The following is a 17483-nucleotide window of genomic DNA, read 5'->3' as shown; positions in this document are numbered from 1 at the left end:
GTCTGAAGGAGAAAAAGAGGTAGGTCTGCTGTTCATAAATGAGCTGTGATGTTCTTCAGCTCTGTGAGCAGCAAGAAGCACTGAAACCCTGCCAGTGCTGTGTGAGGAAAGGATGTGTCTCTATTCCCTTCATCCAAGAGCTCTTGATGTCATCTCAGCAAACAATACTCCCTACATCTTAACATAAGCCGAACATCAAATCCAGAGGAAACAGGCTAGGCTATTAATCACCATTATATATCGCAGAAGACAGCCTGGAATCTGCTTTCATTCAAAAATACCGGATGCAAAAAAATACAACTACTGCCTACAATTGGCTCCTCTACTTCCTGCCAGGGAAGGAGAAATATGTACTTACAAAGAGTTTGCTACCTGCTGAGCACTTTAAATGAAGCATATTTGTTACACTTTCCCTCACCTCACACATCACTTCTCTCTTGATAACTAGACAGCCTTGTCCCTGCCATGACACCCAGTGTTGAAGATGGCGAGGCCAAAACTTCAGACAGGGATTTCACAGACACCCTCCATCTAGAGCCACCCCGAGCAAGCAAAACAGGAGGGCAGCCGAGCACTCTGCTTCTGCACAGAGCAAGCCCTGGGCTCTCTGAAGTTGCAGTAATATAGCATGGCTGCTCAGGAGTGTATTTGATCCCTGACCTTCTCCTGTATCTGTCAGGAACGTGGCAAGAAACCAGGACAGAGTTGGCAAGACAGGAAGAAACTATGCATGTTCAAAACGGCCTTTTTCATCAGAAGTTCCTCAAAACTGCAGATAACTAGAGACTAAATCTGCACCCACCATGGTGGGAGCAAGTCTTTGTGTATAGGTCATAGTTGTGTAGGAATTCATTGAAAACAACTCCCCAGCAAGGAATACTGTGCAGAGTCCCAAGGCCTGACTCTGCTGCAGTTGCAGGGCTCTCAGTTTCCTTTATGCAAAGGGAGGCAACCGGTCACTGCAGGTTTACAAGCAAGTAAAATTTTCTATGATAAAAGCAGAAACACAAAGTATAGTGCATCTATTTCTTTTTTTGCACTTTTGTTTTTTAAGAACAAGCCCTGTCTTGGGATGACACTGTAATGCCAGCCTTTGCTTTCCACAAATACCTCTCTGTCCCACCACAGGCACTCGGAAAAGAAGGAAACGCAACAAATACATTACAGAAAATGACTAACACAGATCCATGTCCAGCCCACAGCATTGCCACTACTGTCCTTCCAAGCTCTGGCCTGACTCAGGGACTCCTGTGATGTGAAGCTGCAATGCTTCTGATAGATGGTGGCTTAGGTCCTACTAGACAAGCATCTACTAAAGACCCATTGCACTTCCTGGTCTCCTGTCTGCTCACTGAAGCCATACAACCAAAAGGGATGTTGCAAACTCTTAACTGAAGGGTCAGACAACAGATTGATGTCATTAGAGAACAAGGGCCTCTGCTTCAGCTCAACAGAAATGTCATACTCTGTTCCCTTACTGTGTCGCAGTGCTCACCTGCCCTGGCATCCCTCTCTTCCTCTTCCTGATTGTTCTGTGTACAACTGATGTCCATGACACTGGCAGCAAGGGACTTGCCCAAATCAAAAATAAAGAAACATATCTTACTGTAAAGCCCCTTTGACAGTTCAGAAAAAGTTATTCTAGTAGGTGTATTTAACAGCGACCTTTTCATTGGCTTGCAAATTACATTTGATTGGTTATTAGTGCTTAGGAATTTCTTTACTTTTCAGTCCTGATGCAGTGTCCCTTTGATCAGAATCTCAGCCAACAGGGAGCTTTCATACAATTGCTATTGATTTAAATCCAGAGATATAACCAAATATCTGCTCCCTAATTAGGGAAAACTCAGATGTCAATGTGGCCATCTTCAGCACAAACAACACCCACAAGAGTATTTCAAAGCTTTGCAATATGCTCAGTGTTCCTCATAAGCTTCAAAAGTGGCAACTTGCAAGTGCTGGAGAAAGATGTAAAGACTTAGACACGCCAGAAGGGAATGGGTGGCTTCTAGAAGACTGGGTGTTCTGTCAGTGTCCTGAAACGCAGATTCACCGGGCTGCTGGTTACTGCGGTGTCAGCACAGCTGAATGACTTTGCCTTTCTGTAGCAGCAGCAGAAAGCACCATCATGAAGATTGCAATCCTCTGTGCCATAGCAACAACAGCCAAGGAACTTTCTCCAGCAGACTGAACAAGTTAAGTGCTGGGTAGTCCTTTCTTTGCTTTCCTCCAACACTTCTTCCAACGTCTTCCTTGAGCAGCCCTCTGGGAGCAGCCTCTAGCATCCAAGCAGAAATCTAAACTCCTTCACCCTCACATCAGCCGGACTGAAAATGAAATCCTGGTGACTCATTATGAAAGTACAGACTCCCTTGTGCCCAGGGCTCTGGCCACAATCGATCTGCTACCAGCTCTTTGAAAACACAGCCAAAAAAGCAGCTTCCTTCTCTCTAATACCATGGTGCTCAAGCTTTACTGCAACACATATGGCCACCCTATACAAATGGCAGCCTGGCTGTGCCTGGAGCAAAGCTTTTGAAAGAAATGGAATAATTAAAGAGCTTCTTTCAGGCAAATTTTTTCTCTTGCAGCTATTTTTGTTCTCTGGGTTTGGAAGTCGTGTGCCTTCATGCATTGCACTCTTACTGCCAGATTCAATTTTTCCACTTGGTTTCTTCATGCTTCTGATAGCTGGACATAATAACCAGCTAAAAAAAAAAAAAGAGCAGGGATTTCTGGGGATGCTTTTCTTTTCAGGAAAGAAACAGCAGCCATTGTTTAATCTGCAGAGATCAGCTAGAGGCTAGTGTAGCAAGGCAGTCTAGCAGCATATTTCCTGTCAGAAGGTGGAGAGAGCATCTATCATTTACTCCTCATTTTTATCATAACCTCAGAAAATGAGTTGATATATTTGGACTCTGTGTGGAGGAGGAAGACATTTTGGGTCTGGTATCCACTAAGGTATGAATACAACTATGGCTAAGAGAGCATGAAATTTGAGCTTTATATTTGGTGTACAGCCTTGATATAAAAGGTTCCAAGTGTTTGATTTCAAGGACTTGGTGTTTCAAACCAAACACCAAGTGTTTGATTTCTCAGGGACCTATTCAGTTCCAGGACTGGAATGGAGTTACAGCTTCATTACAGGAAGCAAGGATGAACATTTATCCATCCTTTCCAGTTACATGGTGCTTTTATATCTGAATGGAGTCCTTGGGGAGATGAATTATGAGGCTGTGATGTGGTTAAGGGTAGTGCAGCCATGCACTCATCTTGGATAAGCTGTAAGTGGAAGACTAAAGGACCCCAGTCTTCAATCAGATGCCTAACTCCTACCCTGCAGTGTCTTTTCTCATACACCTGGACTTGTTGGCCAGGGATTTTTCTTTCTGCAGCTCTGGCCCTTTGCTTCTGAAAAAGCAGGGTAAGTTCTCTAAGGGCTGGGAGAAGGTTAGAGCAGAGCAGCAGTGTGCAAAACTAGAAGCAGTTCAAGTCCTCCCCTGTTCCCTGCCTTCTCCTCCTCCCTGACTAAATGATGTCACTGCAGGGCCTGCGATGTCAAGGGAGAAACCAGGCAACAAAATCTAGAAGTAAGAGGTGCTGACTCCCTTGCTTACAAACTCACCCCTGCCCCTCCTCAGAATGATGTGCATGAATGCCAACGCACTTCATCATGATCTGTGCTACCCCAACACACTGCAAACAGGCTGGTAATGAGCTAAAACAGTATTAACCAAGATCTTTCTTGACGGCCCTGCTTCATACAGCCAGGACAGGCCCAGCACGTTTGCTCCAAAGAGGTAAAAAGCTTGGGGAAAGAGATTATACCAGATTCTTTAACACCTGATTTCCCATCCTTCAGGGGTCCAATATGCCTAAGTCCATCCCTGGGCTTTTGAGGTTCAAAATGTCCTTATCCTGCTTACTGATGAACCTCCACTGATCATGCTGCCCTAGAGAAATAATAGGTTTCACTGCAACTGCTTACTGCAGAACACAAGCACTGGGCTAAATTCTCTGCCAATTTCATTCCCAAATTTAAATCCTCCCACTGTTCCACCAGCGTGTCATAGATAAAAGGCAAAACCCTTTCAGTTACACAAGCAAGCTGAGAACCTGGAATAACTCCACAGGGATGAGTAATGCCACCTCAGCACTGCTGAGCTCCACTGCTCCATCCTAAAGGAATGCTGAAGTGAAATGAACAGGCATGGCAAGGGGCACATAGGATCCCAGCCGAACCGACACGCCTGCCGTGTCCACAGCACTTGTGGCTTCTGACAAACAGAAAACCCCAGGCACAGGCACCAGCTGTGGTGTGTACGCAGGGATGCTCATGCTCACCCAGGTGGAGGCATCTGGCTAGGAAAGTCTAGGAAGTGATTCTTCACCCAAAAAAAGCAATGTCCCAATTGCTGGGCAGCTAAAAGCTGTATAGTCATGTCCTGGCTGGGTGCCCTTTGCATTTCCTGATGCTGTGCTCTTCCTGCTAATGCTTTTCCAGCATTATTTTCCAGCAGCTATTTCCATCATGAGAGGAGAGAAAACAATCCACAACCTCATCTGCAAGTCGTTCAGTGCAAAGCGGAGCCCTTCCAACTAAAGAGAAGAGGCTTGAGTTTCCTTGCTGAGAGAAATCAGCAATTCCCCACAGTCCAGGGGGTTTTGCATTGTGAGTTTTGCTTTGTCCTTTAAAGAAGCCATTCAGAAGCATGATTTGTGTGTGACAAAAATCTTCCCAGGGCATTTTTATATCTTATGGAGACAGGAATAATAAGCTATACTGCTATCAGAGGACAGGGTCTGTGCAAGAACACATCTCCCTTTCCCCTCTTGTGACTTAGTTCTACACACTTTCATTAGACAGTCCTAATGAATCACCAAGAGAATAATCGCCCACACCCAAAAAGTGATCAAAGCAAGAAAGTCCCACTGGCAAACTGATGCAGAAATTAAGTCATTGGCATCACTACAAGCTGAGGCTGAGTATAATTGTGTGGGTGCCCAGAACCACATTTTATAAGCTGTGCTTGGGGTGCAATTAGAAGAACAGAGCTGGTAGAGGAGGATGGACAAAACCAGAGGGGAAATGACATCCTGACAGAGGGGCACTGGCCGTGAGAGGTCAGCCACGAGGCCCCTTTTTTAGCTAGTTTATCATTAGTCACCATTTGCTTCTGACTCTTCTGAATAATAGCAGAATCACAGAATCATTTAGGTTGGAAAAGACTCTTAAGATCATTGAGTCCAACCGTGAACCCAGCACTGCCAAGTCCACCACTAAACCATGTCCCTAAGCGCCACGTCTACAGGTCTTTTAAATACCTCCAGGGATGGTGACTCAACCACTTCCCTGGGCAGCCTGTTCCAATGCTTGACAATGCTTTAGGTGAAGGAATTTTGCCTAATGTCCAGTCTAAACCTCCCCTGGCACAACTTAAGGCCATTTCCTCTTGTCCTATCGCTTGTTACTTGGGAGAAGAGACCGACACCCACCTTGCTACAACCCCCTTTCAGGTAGTTGTAGAGGGCGATGAGGTCTCCCCTCAGCCTTCCTCTCTCCAGGCTAAACACCCCCAGTTCGCTCAGCTGCTCCTCATAGGACTTGTACTCCAGACCCCTCACCGGCTTCTTTGGATGTGCTCCAGCACCTCAATGTCTTTCCTGTAGTGAGGGGCCCAAAACTGAACCCAATATTCAAGGTGCAGCCTCACCAGTGCCGAGTACAGGGGGACAATCCCTTCCCTCATCCTGCTGGCCACATTATTTCTGATACAAGCCAAGGTGCTGTTGGCCTTCTTGGCCACCTGGGCATACTGCTGGCTCATATTCAGCCGGCTGCTGACCACCACCCCCAGGTCCTTTTCCACCAGGCAGCTTTCCAGACACTCTTTCCCAAGCCTCTTACAAAAGAGATGGTTTATGGTGACTGGAGCAATGAGCAGACCTAACAAAGCTGTTATTAGCTGCCACATAAATCATCTCTTAGCCTTGACTTCCCTATTGCTAAATTGATAAACATTTGCTTCACAGTGACACTGTGAGTATTCAGTGATTAATCCATGTTTGGCAAGCTCTGGGGGATCCTCAGGTGACAAGCTGACTACAGCAAAGAAGAGTCATGTATTCGTTTAATAAACCTTAGCATTAAAAAATATCACATTACTAACCAGCTTAGGCACAAAGTGATCAACAGACATTTCTCAGAGAGGCCTGTCTGGATTTTTCACATTTCTTTTTCTTCATGGTGGAATAGTGGTCATGGTGTTCTTGACATTTTTTGTTAACTGAGTGCTTTTGACACAAACACACACGTGTTCTACATGAAGGCAGAAATGGCAGAATGGCAGAAATCCAACACCAAACTAGGTATTAAAAAGCAATAAAATGACCTAAAAATGCTTGGTTATGTCTGGCAACTATATGAAGAAGAGAACCAAAAGAACATAAAATGTAATTCCAAATTATTGGCTGCTATAATAGCAACTACGTATACTTGCAGCTGTCAAAGGCACTCACAAAGCTGATAATTAAACATGCCCTCCTTCTTCCTTGGGAAGTGCATTTGGTTTTCTTCACTTTTCTGGCAGGGAAACTGAGGCACAAGAATACAAAGACTAAGATTTTTTTTTCAGCATTGAAGTTCAGAAAAACACAGGGCTATTTTCTACATGCAGTCACCAGATTACAGGTTGTTAAATTGGTCAAGTAAAGGGCTCATTTGTCCCTAAGGCACATTTATATACAAAGGCTACCTCATCCACCATCTACAAAAATGCTGCATTTTTACAGCCAGCAAGTAAAAAGCACCTCGGAGGTCCTTGCTTTCAGAAGTGCCCACCAAATGTAGGCACATCTCTTTCGGGGCCACACAGCTCTGCGGAGCGTGAGCTGCTCCTGCTCCAAGTGCTATCAGCAGGACACGTGGGGTCCAAGCCAACTCCCACTGCAGTCAACGTGAAGACATCCCTTTAGCTCAGCAGGAGCAGGAATGTTTCCGGAGAGCTTGCCTCCCTCCCTCCACCTCCACTGGTGCCAATTCTAACTCAGGCTGATTTGTGACTCTTACATATGTGATCTAACTGCTACATCGTGTTACCACTCCCTTACAAGCCGTCTGTATTGCTGTGCATAAAACTCTCCCCGAGTTGGAGAGAAGAAGCTGTAGCCCCTGAACTCTGCCCCACCTGCGGGCCAGCTGTTTCCAGCTGCTGGCTTGGATGCACGCAGGCTTGCTCCCTTTCAAATCTCTCTTGCCTTGGAGGAGTCACACATGAAACGGGAGCACCCCATTCAAAGTGCTTTTATACCTTGTGCTATACCTGATCAACGTGTTGAGTGGGCTGGGTAATTCTGAGAAACCCACCTTGCACCAGGAATAACTGCATGCATATGGGCATAAAACCCACTTTGCTAGCAGGAAAAAAAAAAAAAAAAAAAAGAGACTGTCAAATCCAGAAAAATAGCTAATTTATGTCTTGCAGTGATAACTCCTCCACAGAAACATCTTCTGTGGCCAGGAAAAGGACTGCCTCATGAGCCTAATGTGTTTGGAAGTGAGCCACTGGCATATTCAGATCAAAAACAATGTTATTTAGCCACCCGGAGCATTCAGATCTCTGTTTAATGTATCTCCAAATCAGGCTGCTAAGGGCCCTACACTATATGTCACTGCAGTGATGTTCAGGACTTCCCTTAGTTTAATGCTGTGGGACAGAATGAAACATGGGCTTTCCAGAGCTCAGACAAGAAACAGGAACTCCTGCATCCTACTCCTGACGACCACAGCACCCATGGGAGACCACTTACCACAGTCTCTGTGCCCCATTATTGCTATTAAAAGACTGAGGAAAATGAATCCTTCCCTCTCTCACAAGATTGTTCGGAGGATTTAATAAATAGTGGCAAAATGTTCACAGACTCAGGAGCTGTAGGTGGGCAAAGCAGAGTTATTATTATTTATTAAATCTGTCTGTGTTCTATTTGAAATGGAGTGAAACCAGCATTTCCCTTGGTGAGATTAGCTCTGCCCCTAACTAGACAAGGATGTTTGGCACAGACACAAGTCGTTTCTCATTCAACTCCTTCTTCCAGAACCATCAGCAGCCTGACAAGGTCACTGACAGCTGCCAAACTACCTTCCAAAAGGAGCACAGACCTTCTCTAGAAATTAAAATAAGGTAAGCGTGTTCCCTCAAGGCAAAGGGGCCTGCAGGGGAAGATGGGATTTTAAGTTCCACCTCCATATCCTCCTCTTCTGCAAGATACTGTATTTCTGGAGGTTTAAACTGAGATGAGGTAAAAGCCAGGCACTGATTACTTGTAGTCACTCTTAGGATTTTTTTTGCAAGAGAGAAAAGCGCTGCCTTCACTGCATGGTGAAATACTGCTGTGGATGACCCTACAGCAAGTACATTATTCTCACTTCCTTTTATTGGCTGTTACTGTAAGATATAAATGGGAAAAATAAGGAATCTGACATAGGCAGCAGTCAGCAAAACTCTAAAACAAAGTAGTTACTAACCTCCCTAAATACCTATCTGAAAGCTTCTGTGCCCTCTAGTATCCACTGTTCTTTCTCCTTTCTTTAAAAGAATAAGTATACTTTGCATCTCTCTGTCAATGTGAGCAGACAGCACCATGGCAACAGCTCCATGGAGACAATATCCATGGCAACCAGATCCTGCAATTGCTATGGCTTCCCCTTCCAAATAGAGCTTGATTTGCATGGCTTTTTGCATTTGCTTATGGAAATAGCATGGGATCGGCTGCGAGATAGTTAAGCATGGCCAAAGGTTTCTGAGGATAATGAGCAGAGCATACAGGATAGTGTTGGAGATGTAAGTTCTAATGTCATTAAATACCTGATCAGCATCCCACCTCAGCTGGAGTGTGGACTGGAAAGCGAAGAGAGTCTAGGTGAGATGTTTTCTCAAGGCTACAGCCACAGCAAGTTTGTGGTTCTCACACACAAGGCAGAAGAGCAGCCTTGCCAGTAAACTGCCACTTCAGACACACACATCCCTTGTTAAAATACTGGAGATTTGAATCACCTTGTTGGTGCTGGTTCTGCGAGGCTCAGCAAGCACAGTCCCACAGGACTACCTCCCAGAGGGGTCTGAGAAGGAACTGAAGAGCTGCCCTGGATGAGAACATATACTCCCTCCATTAATGCCAGTCATTCCTGAAACCAAAAGCTCTCTGAAAGAATGAATGGAGCCTTATATGCTCACATGCTTCACATATGTTGTATAGCTTAGGTGGGAAAATTGAGGCACAAAAAAGAACCTTCTGAACTTCAAAAAGCAAATAAGCACAAAGTCCCCTGAGTCCTGGTCTTAAACTGGACTCCTGTTGGAAGAGTCAACCTAGAACTGGGAAGGGGGATGGTGGGGAGTGAAACCAGCCAGGAGCCAGGAAGAATATACAGGAAACAGACTTCATCTACAGGAAACCTTCCCATCCCCAACCCACTAAATCCTGTTGCTCTGTCAGTTAAGTGTGGCTCTTATTATGCCCAGCACTAATTCATCCCTGCCATGCACACCAGACAAACTGCCCTCCCCCAATTACACACGCAGCAGTGGGATGCCTAGAGCTAAAGAGTGTTCATTTGGGATTAAGTTGCACCTGAGGCTTTAGTGGCTCCCTGGCTGATGGTCAGGGTAGCAAGTGCTGCTGCCATCTGCTCCTCCTTTGCTTCTTCTCTATTACCTCCCCTAACCAGCCCTTCATCCCAGCTACCCACACGTGGGCCAGGCACAGCCCTCTCACGCTGTCCGTTTCAAAATCAGCAGCTAGCACTGCTTTCAAGTGTTCAAATTGCATAACAATTTCTAATCAAACCAGACTTTCCCATCACATTTCCACCAATCCTGTGCATGCTGATCCTTAGTCCTTGCTCTTCCACACCTCCACTCATCCTCTTTGGAAGGCTCTCCACGTGGTGGGGGGAGCACACAAAAAAGAAGCAGCCTGGGTAATTGAAAACTCTGCATACGACTGAGGAAAGTCAGATCCAATGTATTACCACTATTCAATTGTTGCCTGGGTTTAAGTTTGCTGAAAGGAGATGGCTTTACAGTCTTGAGTCTGATGTGCACAAATTAGTCACAGCACATGAACAGCACTGTCCTCGGTTGTCTCTCACTGGTCCCTCTTTCCGTCCAGAGAGGAACCAGTTCAGCTGATGTTGACTCCCTCAGGCCTTAGAGTCTCTTGTTCTTTCGTCAACAGCAAATCAGGACAAACTAGATTAAAACTCAGTTGGGTAGAAGACCAATGACTTCAGCAATGCTTAAATTCTATTCCAGAGCAGCAAGTTCTCAAAGTGCAAGCTTCAGTTCTGTTGCTGTGGATCAATGGCAAAACTGCGTTTGGCACCAGGAGGATGAAATCCCATCTGTCTTATCCTTGTGAGGGTTCCTGGTTTTACTGATGGGGGTCTGGATCAGGGGAAGGTGACATCAGGGAACATGCCCCTCCATCAGCCCCTGAGCCTATTGCTACCTGCTCTCACCCATCCTTATCAAGCTTCTGAGCAGGTTCATTTGCTTCCTTCAGATTCTTGGGAAACGCAGCTTGTTCCCTTGTCCCCTTGTTATTTTATCCCCTTTTATCCCTCACTGCAAGCTCCCTGCCTTCTGCCTGTGTGCGGTGGGGGAGGGAGTTCCCGCAGTCCCTGCTGGCTGCAGCACTCTCACACAAAGGAAAAGTAAATGTTTATCTGGTTCTTTGGTATGTATATCACTGCTGTGCTTACAGCTCAGTGGAGAAGTCTTGCTGCAGCTGGAGTTAATGCCTTGGAATACCATATTCCAAGGGTGAGTCTAACTAGGCTGGGCAGAGTGCTGTCTAGCAACTCAGAGCGGGAGCCAGTGCTCCTGGGTTGTATCCTTACCTCTGGCAATGACTCAGCCGTGTCATCCAAAATAACTCATAATCACTCCCAGCCTTGGCCTCCCCATCTGTAAAATGGAGCCGTTCACAAAGCTGTACTGTGAACTCCACTTAATGACAACTGCACCACATTCAAAGACCTTCAGATCAAAGATACTGTGAACAGATTACTGTTAATATTGCCAGAGATATATTAACACATCCCCAGTGCTGACAAGTCAATAGCCTTCCCAAGCATAAATGCTCCACACAGTACAAACACTGACCTAGATTTTGAGTAATTATGCTGGAAACTGCCACATGTGATGCTTTTGCTCTCTGGCTTTCAAGTCAGCAGCATTCATGTAAGTAGAGAATATAGAGCTACCTTTAGTTTCAGAGTGGTCCCTTTCCTGCTGCCACTCAGTGTTTCAACATGTTAGCAAGAGCAGACCAAAGATTATTCTCTCTTTTTCCATCCCCAAACTGAAGTCTGCTGCTTGAGTGGAAGCAGAACGTTTCTAGGTGCAAAACAAGGTTTGAAACACCCTGTGACACTTCAACTTCCATCCAGGAAAGGGCAGTGCTGCTTGCAAATCCTAGGTGACTTACTGCAGTATAGAGTGAACACAGGGATCACTACACAGGGTGGCAAAGACAGTCTTGTCATGCCAAAGGTGACCTGTCTGCAAGTGAAGTGAAAGAAATTCCCATAATGCATCAGTTTAATTGTCAATGGAGAGAGGAGAAAAGAGCTCCTTCCTGGCCCTTACAGTGCGGGGGTATGAACTATGGCATTGATCTTACCATGTCTGAGTGTAGGGACACTCACATATTACTAATCCTCTTCACAGTGAGAATTTTTACCTCATTAAATCAGGATTTTTTAATACATCCACCATTCCTACTAAACATGTCAACTTCCAGTTTCTCATCTTTTTGGTACAATAGCCGCAAATAGCAGCGCCCAGTGCAGCAAGAGGGAGCTTAGTCCTTCACAAGAGTCAAAACTTGGAGTCACAGCTCAATTCCAAATGGAGAGCACATGTGTGAAGCATACAAGGGAGCAGGTTCCAGGATGGCATGCAGGCTATGTTGCTCCATTGTGCTGACTGGGACAAGGCTTGCTGGCTTGCAGACCACAGCTGGGCTGGAAAGGTGCCCAGGGCTGAGATCTAGGTCTTGTTATACACAGCCATACAGTGCATGCCAAAGCAGCTCATCTGGCCAAGTCACCAGTGACACAGTCAGAACTGCTCTTGCTTAAGGAGAAAAGTCCAGTTTTACTAGAAAACACTGATTTCCTTCCTGATTTCTGTCTGTTTAAGGAACTGGCTTCTGGTGGTGAAATCTCAGGAGATACTGGTCTCCACAGAACTGGGACTCTGCTTGCCTTGTCTGCATGGCTCACTTAGAGCATCCATGAAGCTATTGTCCCAGACAGTACAGTTCTGGCAGCGGGCTGGCTCTGGCAGTGAGAAAAATCCCAAGGCACAGGCAAGTGACAGGATCCTTGGCACAGCACCATGACACCTGGAGGAGAGAGACTCTCTGAGGAAAAAGTTTGCTTTTGACGCCTGAGGTCCCACCACACGGCTTCACTGCAGGTGAGTAAAGGCCTAACAGCCTCATGCTCCGCATGGAAAGAGTAAGGTGGGGAGAATAATAATCACACGTGCTTATACAGCAATTCAGTGATGGGTGTGAGAGTACTTACTCCCAGGGCACTGTTTTATGCTCTGGTGGGGATAGCTTGCCAGTGAGAAAGCTACCAAAGGTGGGTTAACATCAAGGCTTAGAGGAAAAGTCCTGGAGCCAGCTAGGTTTTAAACAGCATGCATATGCAAAGTCCTCAAGCAGATACTTGATTTTAAACCTGTCTCTCACTCCCACCAAATTCAATGGGATTTCACATATATGTGAATGTGCTAAGTACATGCTTCACCCAGCTTGCTGAGTTGGAACAGGAATCAGGGTGAAGAAATTTCTTTGTAAAACCAGTTGCACTGGTATCACTAGTGGGACAAACTAGATCCAGAGATATGCCCAGCAAGGAATAAACTAGGGAGTTAAGGCTACATGCTGCTACACTTAAACCCCTGAGTTCCTCGCTGTCCCAAGGGTGAGAGGTGGAAGACACAGAGTGCCTCTTGCTAAACTGGGTATGTGAAGCACTCATAGTTTTTTGTAGGCTGGCTCCATCTGCATTACATAGCATTAAAGGCCAATTTAGTGCAGAGCACAAGAGCTGTGCACACTAACAAACTCGAGTTCCACCAAAATGCCAGCCACAAAGCAAGTGTCTTCAGCACAGCTGAGCATCCCAGGCTAACCTAGACAAAGTGAGGAAAAGATTTGTTGCCCCAAGACACAGTAGGTCAAACTACAGGTTGCTAAATTTCTCTAAATAAAAATATGCTCACTATGCTTTTATGCAAACAAACAAACAAACAGTAAAGCCAGGCACAAAACTGAGGATAAGGTATTTTGGAGGTCTGCATGACCATTGTGTCTCTTTAATTTCTGGTACTGCCTAATGCAAGGATGCCACAGACATCCTTGTTCATGGCACTCCATTACTCTGTGCTCCAGAAGCCACTCTTTCAAATGCATGACATATCTTAGAATAAAACCCACAAAATCCTTTTTATTTGCCTGTGGCTACTGAGCTTTTCTCTGGAACCATTAAATCTTTGATTTCTCTGGGTCCCATGTGATCATTTGTTACCAGAAGCTGCAATTTAAAAAAATTAAGTATCACAACCTAATTATCAACTCCTAATCCTCAGCAACCTAATAGAACGACTGCTACGGCGTGAGAGGTGAATTTGTCCAGCAAGTGAAAGCAGACAGGCTGGATCTTCTAGCATGAGACACTGAGACACACACCCCCACTCTCCTGCCACAAATATCATCCTTAATACCAAGGCAGAAGGACAGGACATATGCAGAATCAGCATGTATAGTGATAGTAGGTGGGTGATGAATGGCAGAATTGACCATTAAATGCCTACCTATTAAATGGAGGCCTTAAATCACATACTAAATGTTTACCTGCACTAGTGATGAATTAGACACTGAAAATGAGGGCTGCATACCTTGTCACTGATCTACATCAAATTCATAACAACACAGAGGAAAATTTTCCGACATCAGTAGGGATTAAAGAGGGTTTTTTGTTAGAAAACAAATCTGTTTTATGCAAAATAGTGCAGCCTTGCACCTTGCTGGTAGCAGTGTGGAGTGGCAGGTAGATTCAGGGCCTATGACTCTCCAGAATTCCACAGAAAAGTTGTTCTGGAAAAAAAGCACCACTGGCAGATGTTAGGTGGACCCTGCTATGCTGCACAAGCCTTCTGCCTCGAACCAGAAATAGCTGGACTGCAGATGTGTGCAAGATTTTGTTTAGTCTATCAGGGTTATTGCTGTGGAGAAAACTTTATTTTACTCCTAAATATTCATTCTCCCACACACATACATAACCACAATGCACACACACACAGTTTGGCAGAAGATGCACAGTCTGCTTGTTTGAAACCTAGAGCTGGAATACAAAGACATTTCAGAGAGATTGGTGGGAGCCAGAGAGTGGTAAAGGGAAAACACATTGACAATAACAGGAGATGCTGCAAGTCAGGGAGCGGGGCCAGGAAAACCATGCAGAGAGGCAAGGGTAGATTAGCAAAGGGAAGTGCAAGAAAGCAGGAGAAAAGTGCTTTTGCTGTCGCTCAGGGGCAGTTTCAGTTCATACAAAGTCAATGTGAAGCACTGCTGATTTACCCCAGCTGGGAATTTAGCCTTCAGCACTGGTTCTGCATGCCTGCAGCCAAAGAGAGTTTTGCCAAGAGGCTTCACCAGACGAGGCCTTTGCTTCCTACGCCTCTCAGTGTTTCAGAACGGCGGGCACTGATCGTGCACCTGGCCTGGCTCTGAACCCTTCTCATCCCTTGACAGTCTCTGAAGTGCCAAAAGAGAGAGAAAGAGGGACTGTGGCGAGAAAGTCACAGACACAAATACAGAGCAAGGCAAACGTTCCAACTTGCCAGTGGCAGGTGTCCCTTTGCTGCAAGGGCAGTGATAAATGTCACCCTGACCTCCGAAGCACAAACACACTCGCACACTCCATCTCTTGTTCCCATTAGCTCCGGAACAGACAACCACACAGGGCCTATTCTATGGGCACAGTATCATCTTGCACTGATTGCTACTTGTCCTCTGCCTTGATGGTGAATTTTGAACTCATTAGCTGCTAATGGCTCTGCACGTGGAGCCCAGGCACACTTGGGGCCTCAGACAATGCCCTCCCTTGTGGCCGCCGCCACAGGAACTCCATTGTGTGCCCCAACACTGGAGCTGTGTTCCCCTTGGCCGCCTCGCCACGATTCTCCCTGCTCTGTGAGATTTCCCGACCCTCTGCCAAAGCCAAGCCTCACTGGCCTTTTCAGCGCCGGGGTTTTGCTTCACATTTCCCAGCACAGCACAGTTGTCAGTGCAGCTCCGTTGGCAGGGGTGACATTCCCAGCTCTCGCTGGCACCTGAGCCCACAGTTGCCCCATTCTGCTGGAAGTACAGGGCCCAGACCCTCACAGAACCCCCAGAATTCTCCTTTCTGAACCCCAAAAGGAGTCGGTTTGCAAGAGGTATTCGGCATTTGGCACTCCTCACTGTGACACTTGTGACCAGCCTTTTGAAAGTGATTCTTGCTCATCATACTGAGTCATTTGGAAAATCTACCTCCCAGAGGTTCAAGTGCCTTTGGCCCCACTGCTCAAACCCTCCCGTAAGTGGGGAAGTGCTGTGATACTAGTAAAACAGGGAAATCTGAAGAAAGCTGCTAGGATAAACATAATCATCAAAAATCAATGGCAAAATGACATAGGAATTCACAGATTTGTGGTCCACAAGCAGTAGGGACAGTTAGGACTGTCCAGCCATACTCACATTACCCAAACCAGAAACTACCAGTTGGTCACTCCAAGACTAGTTCTAGCTCACTGGGAACAAATGGCAGCCACGGGGAGATGGGGTGGCGGTCCCCACTCCCTCAGAGCACAGGTAGGTCTAAAGCATTGTGCTGGTTTTGGCTGCGGTAGAGTGAATTTTCTTCATAGCAGCTAGAATGGGGCTGTGTTTTGGATTTGTGCTGGAAACGATAATTCCGGGATGGTTTAGTTACTGCTGAGCAGTGCTTACACAGAGTCAAGGCCTTTGCTGCTCCTCACCCCACCAGTGAGTAGGCTGGGGGTACACAAAAAGTTGGGAGGGGACACAGCCGGGACCGCTGACCCCAGCTGACCCAAGGGGACGTCCCATGCCATATGACATCATGCTCAGCAATAAACTCAAGGGAGATTGGCCTGGGGGGCCGCTGCTCAGGGACTGGCTGGGCATCAGTCGGTTGGTGGTGAGCAATTGTTTTCATTTGCATCACTTGCCTTTCTTGGGTTTTATTTCTTTCTCTTTGTTGTTTTCCTTTTTGTTACTTTGTTGGGGTTTTTTTTTTAATTTCAATTGCTAAACTGTTCTTATCTCATGAGTTTTCTCACTTTTACCCTTCCAATTCCCTTCCCCCCACCCTGCTGGGGGTGCAGTGAGTGAGCGCTGTGTGGAGGTCAGTGCCTTCTTCTGCAGACAGGGATACACATGGGGATGAAAGTCACTGTCATCTCAGAAGGCCAGCAGCAGAGCAGAGCACCCTCCTCCTCAGTCTCAGCCACAAAACACAAATCCCATCCATTCATTCTACCTTGCTAACATCTGCCAATGTCAAATGTTTCTCTGTTTGCAGAAGGAAGGAACTCTCTTGCCCTTGAGAGCGGTGATATTCAGAACTACACTCTCCTGCAAACAAACAGTGATGCCTTTTTTAGTGCACCCTGCCTTACCACTCTTTCGACATTGCCTTTGCAGCAAAACTGAACTTCAAGCTTGTCTCAGCACAACAGCTTTTACTGAAAAAAGTGGACCCATGGGCATGGAAGACGACAGTAAATCTGACATTAAAAAAACCCACAAACCACTGGGAAGTCCTGCACAGCAGATCCAAACTCCCCATGTTTCAACTCTGCATGACGCATCAGTCCCCTCGGCATACAGGGTTCCGGTTAAAACCACCAGTTTCAAAGCAAATTCCTGTCAGAGACACAGTCCTTGAATCTCTGTCCCAGCCACAGAAGGAGCAGTGTCCCATTAGCTAAGGCAGAGAGAGCATCTACCACTTTCATTGGATAATCCCTTAATTAGTGTGGCCTCCAAAATAATCCTATTGAATAGTTTACACAGAGCACAGTTTAAAACAAGCCGTGCCACAGATCCCAGGGTAATGGACAGTATTTCATTCTTAGGTGTTTTTGAATTAGTTGATTAGTTTCCTTTTATATCTCCTAAAACAGGTTGTGCCCCAATCCTCCCAATCGTCCCACAGCACTAACAGGCCTTTGCTTAATACATTCTAGCTTGCTGGATTTAAAGGCCAATAAGACTCTTTTGACTAACTCCTAAATCCACAGAGGCCATTTAAAAAACCATGCTGGCTGAAAGCTTATTTTCCAAAGCAGTCCCTAGCCTTGACATGACGCTCTCATGACATGCAACATCACTAGCAC

At 45.9% G+C, this 17483-nt stretch overlaps 1 protein-coding gene across 5 annotated transcripts in view; it reads right to left on the bottom strand.

Moving 5' to 3' along the window:
• ACAP3 (ArfGAP with coiled-coil, ankyrin repeat and PH domains 3) overlaps positions 1–17483 on the bottom strand; it is a 100090-nt gene that overhangs the window by 59255 nt on the left and 23352 nt on the right. The gene's annotated exons all lie outside the window — the stretch shown is intronic.

The sequence above is a fragment of the Strix uralensis genome, chromosome 23 (genome assembly GCF_047716275.1).
Source record: "Strix uralensis isolate ZFMK-TIS-50842 chromosome 23, bStrUra1, whole genome shotgun sequence".
NCBI lineage: Eukaryota > Metazoa > Chordata > Aves > Strigiformes > Strigidae > Strix > Strix uralensis.
This window is presented reverse-complemented; position numbering and strand designations above follow the sequence as displayed.